Genomic DNA, 7,506 nt, shown 5'->3' with positions numbered 1-7,506 from the left:
AAAAAAAAAAAAAGGTTGAGAAGTTAGAGGGTTGATATGTTCTGGGGTTGTTAACCAATGTCATAAAACAACATGTGTACTTCTGTTTCATGAGAAACTATTTGTTCTGTAAGCCTTCACCTGAAGTACAATCAATCAATCAATAAAAACTTGTCGCCATCAAGTCAATTCCAACTCATGGCAACCCTGCTCCATAGGGTTTTCTTGGCTGGAATCCTTACAGATGCAAATTGCCAGGCATTTCTTCTGCAGCACTGCTGGGAGGGTCCAAACTGCCAACCCTTAGGTTAGTAGTCCAGTGCTAACCACTTGAACCACGCAGGGATCTTTAACATCATAGCAACACGCAATCCACCACTGACAGCTGGGTGGTGACTGCTCATGAAGTGCACTGGTTGAGAATTGAACCCAGGTCTCCCGCATGAAGGCAAGAATTCTACCACTGCTACATACTGGTTTATCATTCCGAAGAGTTCATCAGATTATAAAAAAGGACCTATCAAAATACTACACAAGCCCAGACTCAAATCAGCATGAGTATTAAGTACTCTGATTGTCCTTTAAATTCCCAGAGTCTGTCTTGACCCAAATCATGTGGGTACAGTTCTAAGTTCAATTAAAGCAAAGTCTATAGAGTAGAGCTGTCCAACAGAACTTTCTACAATGATGGAAATGTCCCATACCTGGGATGTCCAACACAGCAGTCACTAGTCATATACGGCTACTTAAATTTAAAGAAAATTTAACATTCAGTTCCTCAGTCGCACTAGTCACATTTCAAGTGCATATATGGCTAGCGGCCACCATACTGGACAGTGCAGGTCTACAGCAAATATTTTTCTCTAATATTGTTCCTAGGAGCTCTGGTGGCACAGTGGTTAAGCACTTAGCTGCTAACTGAAAGGTTGGTGGTTCGAACCCACCAGTCACTCCAGAGAAGAAAGATGCGGCAGTCTGCTTCCATGAAGATTACAGCCTTGGAAACCCTATGGGGCAGGTTCTACTCTGTCCTATAGGGTCACTATGAGTTGGAATAGACTTGACGGCAACAGGTAATATTGTTCCTCAAACTTACATTTTGAAATTCTGCATAATTTTTTTTAAGGCCTTCTGGTGGCCATTGTGGGTGCAGATGTGTGCGTGCTTTAAGTTTGAAAACTACTGGTTGAGCAGAAATGTCCAATGCACAAACTTCAGGTCCAAGCTTGAACCTCCTGACGCTTAAAAAGTTTTTAAAAGAAAAGTTTACTTGGCCAGCTAACATGAACTAAAATCCAACCACCTACCTATGAAGTATTTAAGAAGGTTGGTCTAAACATGGAAAATTTTCATTCACATCTCTTGTCAAAAAGACAAAGTTTCAAGAGTTCATTCATGTGAAGGGGGAAGACTCACAGGCCCAGCTTCCACTGCACCACTTATCAGGAGTTTGTGCTGTAAATGTGGCAAGCCAGATTCACAGCCCCACATCTTGAAGAAAGTGATTAAGATGAAGCATTTTCTTACTCTTTACAAGCCCTTAACCATTATCTTTATAGAATTTTTGAAAGTAGTTGAAGCAGCATATAACACAGGAAAACTAAGAGATCACAGATTTACTATGCTACTTCCTCAGATAAGTCTTTTTTGAATTAAAGAACTCAAGGTAATGAATCTATTGGACTTCCAGTGGCTCACTCAAGATTTCTTCCTTACTAACTGAATACAGGTAGTCCCTAACTTATGATGTATTTGCATTAAAAACCGCACTTACGACCGTCTGTTTTTTTTTTTGAACATCTTATTGTTAGTAATATGTACTACATACAATGTCACAGCACATAATTTGCTGATGTTATCTCAGATGTTCACTCACAGATGTTTAAAGACAAAGATCAGATGTTCAAAGACAAAGATCAGATTTCTAAAGTTACTGACAATAAAAGGCAATAATAAAACCTTAAAGCAAAGTATTCGACTTACGTCAGAACCGACTTATGACAGAGTCATCAGAACAGAACCCCGTCGTAAAGCAGGGACTACCTGTATATTAAACCTAAAATTATCCCTTTCCCAACCAAAACAAGGAGGGGAGGTAGGACACTGTAGATTATTCAAAGAAATGTAAACTGGATACAAGCAGATGGTAAATGAAGTCTACACTCACTTTTCATTGCTCTACAGCCCTGAGGCCAACTTAATCCCAGACTTTGAAGATTTATAGAGCTACCTGGAAGAACTAGTGACAATTTCATAGTAAATTCAAAAAATTTAATGAAAATGAATCACACTTTAGGATTTCCATTTTCTCAAGAGTACAAACCTAAAGATACATCTAAATTACCAAGCATCTGTCTTATCAGTGGGGCTCAGTTACAAATAAGAGGAGCCCTTCAAGCTCCAAAAGAATGCCCCCCCCCCCTTTTAGAATGTAAGGTAAATATGTTAAGTCACAGAATAACCCTAATATTTCTGGCTATCTGGCCAAACTAGAAGCAGTGTCTAAATCTACCAGCTTGGCAAAATTACATCTTCCCTACATGAAACTGCTGGAATTGAAGCTGGGAGCTGCCTACAAGACATAGATCTAGAATCAGCAGTGAATTATGTCCTAACTAAGTACATCATCACAGTTACACCACTTTAGATACATGATCACACAGATCACTGACTAGCAATAAGCCTCTAACTGTGCATTTTTATCTAAAAAAGGCTGGATTACTTTTATACTACAGCTAAAAAATATCACTACTTTTTAAATAACCAAAGCTACATAGTACAAAGTCACCAATAAACATTTGATGGAGTAGACGGTTTAGAAAGTAACCCTGAGGCAGAAGGAGGAGAATCCAAAAAAATTAGCAAGGTTAATACTGGGTATTACAGTCACATATTAAATAAAAAGCCCTCAATGGACAGACTGGCCCACTGTCCACAGGTGCTAAAAAAAAATCAAACCAAATCCCTTGCTGTCAAAAAAAAAAACCAAACCAAACCCATTGCTGTCATGTCGAATTCTCACTTACAGCAATCCTACAGGACAGAGTAGAACTGCCCATACGGTTTCCAAGGCTGTAATCTTTATGGAAGCAGATCACCAGGTCTTTTCTCCTGTGGAGCAGCCGGGGGTTCGAACCGCTGACCTTTCAGTTAGCAGCTACCAGCGTTCCTCCACAAGAGGCAGGCCCTGGAAATCTCTAGCACACTCCTTATCTCAAAACCTGAGTGAACTTCTCCATAAACTCCTGCAGACTAACAAAAAGACTGAATGACTTACTCTGAAAAAAAGGTGGGCCATGGATGCTACACCATTTAGATCACTTTTCTTTACTACTGGCCTAGCATAATAATAGGTTTTTCAGTCTGGAGTCATGGCTCTCTGAATGGCAAAGCAAATGAGAAACATCTTGGCCATAGGAAGTACTCTGGCTCTTTGATGAAGTAAGTCATTCGAAATAGCAGAATATTTTACCTTTTTAGGAACATTTGTTAATCATCCCAATGACAGTCTACAATATTTTATGTAGACTGCTGCACTCTTAAAAAGATTTTCCCAAACATGAGTTAACCTAATTGATGAACATTCATTACTATGCTTTCAGGTCTGGTCCTGCACTGAATGGCCCCAGACGTGCTAGTTAGGCTTCGAATACTTGTGTCTTGTCGATTATCTCTTATTATTCTCGCCAGGCTGTTATCTGTTTTTTCTTACAATAGACAGAAGGCTAACAGTTCCCCATCCTATAACCCACCCCCACCACAACCCCTCTTAACCTCCTACTCTGTCCACAATCTACTACTTTCTAATCTACTATGGGTTTAGAACCAGATAACTAGGCTTGTTAGAAACATTTTAAATAAACGCCAATAGGCTCTGATAATAGGGCTCAAAGGTTCTCCTGTGACTAAAGCTTTAAGGTATGGACTTGGACAATGTGGCTACCTCAGGTCTTTTCTGCTTAGTGTCTACTCTACAACAGGTAAAAAATAGGGGTGTAGGCCTGTCATCTGGATTAGAAAGGGCACAAATAACTAAAAACCATGAGACCACAGCAAGAGGAAAGATCATTGGAAGGACCCATCACGTCTCAGGCAATGTTCCAGATAGTTTGTCGTCATTTAACCCTAAGAGGTAGGTGTTATTACCTCTATTTTCAGTCAGAAAACCAAGGCTCAGGAATTAAGTAATCTACCCAACACAGTAACTGAGAAACCAAAGAGGAACCTAGCTCTCTCTGACTCCAAAATCCGTGGCCCTTCAACTATATGAGACTACTGAACAATTCTTATTCTCAAGTTTAGCTAATTGTTTTTATACTTTATTCCTGATCCATTTGCTAAAGTGTGACTCAGTCAAGTTTGCTTTCTTTCCCCAACCAGTCTCTATACCTAAAGGGCAACGGATAATCAAACTAATGCCAAATTAGGCTTAGTTCTGCAAGTGTCCATCGGTTCAGCAACAAACATCCTACTGAAAGACTGGCCATATCGTCAATTTGTATTCACTGTATAAAAACGGTGACAGGTTCCCCCCGAAAATTCATGGGCTGCTTCCAAAGACACAAAGAGTTATTAACATTTCACATCCTCCCTAGTGCTGCCCTCTACACTGAGTAGAAAGCAATGCAAGCCTACTTTAGGAAGTGGCTCAGTCATGAATTTATCACATGCTCCCTCAATTTGTACTCTAACACAATTTTCTGATTCTAAACACTGGGGAATGGAGCAGGGGGCATGAGGAATTTCCACTTTTCTAATTCCATTAAGGAACAGGGGTATATCTGTTGGCTATTAAATAACTTCACTGCCTAGTCCAGGGCTTGACACACTGAAAAGACTATTTGTGGAATAAATGTTATTTGTTGAATAAATGAATAAATGCTACTTGTTCAATAAATAAAAGTTACTTGTTGAATAAATGCATAACCTCTCCTGAACTGATTTTGAAATCTTTACCTTTCACGTTTTCTGACATACCCTTGCAATAGTTAGTGGGAAACACTTTCCTCCTACAGAAACTGAAGGCCTAAAAATGGCTCTTCTACTCCCATCAAAAGACAAGGAAGCTAAAAGACACGCCCCTCTCAACCCTCTAAAAACTGACTTGTGTCCCAAGAATATGAATAAACCTCCATCTGCCACACTGCACTTAATACAGCTTTTATATGCATTACAAAAACACCCGTACAAAACAGCTGCTACAAAATGAGGTTTCTGGGATGCTAAGGTACAAAACCAACAGAATGAAAACCCATCAAGAATAAAGAAAGTTTTCAGGTCTAAAAGCCAGAAGTGAAAATATTTTCAAAATGTAAACATTCAGCAGTTTATGCAGATAAACTGAGTGTTTTTCACTCAAATTATTTCTCCCAATAAGAAGTAACGAGATTACTGCAACAAGATCCTAACATTTACAATATGACAATGAAAAGGGCACCCCCCCCCCCTTCCCTTGACATCCTGAAGTAGAAACAACCTTTGTTCCCCTTAAGGAGAACTTCTGCTGAATCCAAGGCTGGAAATACACAAAACCATCCCCCAAATTCCTACTTAAGAGTTAAAACATATTACCAAGACTGACAAGCCACAAACAACAGGAAATTACTCTGCACAGTTCTTACAAGACTAGTATTTCATGAACCTTATAGTTTGTGTTGGGAATTGACCACTTATGACTAGCTACAGGTAGTTACAGCCTTGAAAAACCAAACTTTTGTTAAATAGCTACAATGAGAAATCACTGTTTTAGAAGATGTACTACAAAGTATAAAAACGAAGCTCTTTCTCAGAGCAACATCTTACTAAAGCCCAGAAACGGATGTTTCCAACACATTACACTAATTAAAAATGGCCAATGAACTTCTTTAAACTCAATTAAACGCAGCAGATTTTAACAGTAAGTGGACACTCAGAAATGCCCAAAGAGTTGAACTATTTTTATTTACTACCTACCACACAATTAACTTTACGACAAAAACCAAGGAACTCTAAAAATACGATCAGTATTACTTTCTGAATTTAACATAAACGCTTTGCTAAGTATGACTTACACTTTTATGTAAGAATCTTTGTTAAAAGAAGATCAAAACTAGAAGAGCAAATATATTTTCAGCATAATAACAGCAAATTTATTAACTTATTAGACTAAAGGAAAACATCTTTACTATCAGTGGCATAGGTTCAATTCATATGAAATCAGAACAGAAAATGAAAAGGAAATACAGACTCATTCACAATTCTGGAAATTAACTTACAGGGACGATTTTTGAAAAGATGGGATTACTTCAAACAAGTTTGCGTACTCACTTCTTTTTAACCATTTTACTGTATGTAGTTATAAAGTTTAAAACACCAAAACTGACATACTCCAAACTGTAGCAAACAACATGACTTTGATGAATAATACGACTTCCAAATCGGTTTTACCTAGTAATTCTTTTCAATAAAGGTTTTGCTGACAGCAAACCGATAGTATTTAGCTTTCTAAAGAGTCAAGAGGAAGGAATAACAAAACCAATCTAAGTATTGTTTTTCTTTTGTTTGGGATCAAAAAGAAAGCATAACCACTTAAAAGCAAGTAAAGGACAAAAACTACACAACCCAAGGCCAGTAATCCACCAGAAGAGAACAAAATCATTAAAGTTACAATTTGGAAAACCAAGTTTTAAATACATGAAATCAATTAGCGTGCTTTCTCAAAGCGGATGATAAAAACCAATCGCCTCCACTCACAGAGCAACTTTCCCGAGTGAAGAATGATCTCCACAGAGTAACAGCCGTGTGCGTGTTTGTGTGCGCACACACAAGCAATTCAGAACCGGAGACTATTATGGTTAACAAAGGTTGCAGGACCAAAAAAACTAGCAGCAAAGAAAGTATCTCACGCTCGTAACACGGCTTCCCAACAACTCCTGAAGTAAGAACTCTGTCCCTTCGGCTTTAAAAATCAGAACCACAAACTAGCAAGTGTGTTACCAGCGGAGGGGAAGGGACACATTGGCCCCCGCCCCGGACCAGGCTCGCCAGCAGCTCCAGAACGCGGAGCTGGCACGTTTGGCCCCTTCCCTTTCGGCCTTCCCCTGGCCGCTTCGATCTTCGTCTACCCAAGAGCCCGGCGCACCCACTGCCCCCAACCCCGCCACACCCCAACCCCCAACCGCCCGTGGCCATGTGACACGGCGAATCTTACCGACCGACGCCAAACACAAACACACCCCTACCCCGAGGGCTGCCGGGCACCGGGGCTTTACCTGGACGGGGGCTCCAGGTCCCGCCCCGTCAGATCCGGGGGTCCGGGACCTTTTGTTCTTTCCTCTTCCGAATGGGATGGAGGGAGCTGGGAGGGGAAGAGGGGAATGGTCGATTGGAGGCGGAACTGAAAACACTCCCAACCGCCCGGCTTCCCGCCCCACCCCGCCCCCCAGCCCAGTGCCCGGTCCGCAACCCAGCACCAGGAGGGTCGCTGGCCCGGCCGCCAAGGCCCGCCCGAGAAGGAGGGGGTGGGGACGCGCGCGTCCCGCGGCCGCC

At 40.8% G+C, this 7,506-nt stretch overlaps 1 protein-coding gene across 2 annotated transcripts in view; it reads right to left on the bottom strand.

Moving 5' to 3' along the window:
- SMAD2 (SMAD family member 2) overlaps window positions 1–7,420 on the bottom strand; it is a 96,098-nt gene extending 88,678 nt beyond the window's left edge. Inside the window, exon 1 of one of the 2 annotated variants that reach the window (XM_004389975.2) lies at window positions 7,230–7,420. The gene's annotated coding sequence lies outside the window, so the exon portion shown is untranslated. The remainder of the gene's footprint in view (window positions 1–7,229) is intronic. The other variant, XM_023724956.1, reaches the window with a different exon arrangement.
- Between the last annotated feature and the right edge of the window lie 86 nt (window positions 7,421–7,506).

This window comes from Trichechus manatus, unplaced genomic scaffold (assembly GCF_000243295.1).
Source record: "Trichechus manatus latirostris isolate Lorelei unplaced genomic scaffold, TriManLat1.0 scaffold00272, whole genome shotgun sequence".
In the NCBI taxonomy this organism is placed as follows: Eukaryota; Metazoa; Chordata; class Mammalia; order Sirenia; family Trichechidae; genus Trichechus; species Trichechus manatus.
The sequence above is the reverse complement of the archived record's forward strand: the minus strand, read 5'-3'. Positions and strand labels throughout refer to the sequence as shown.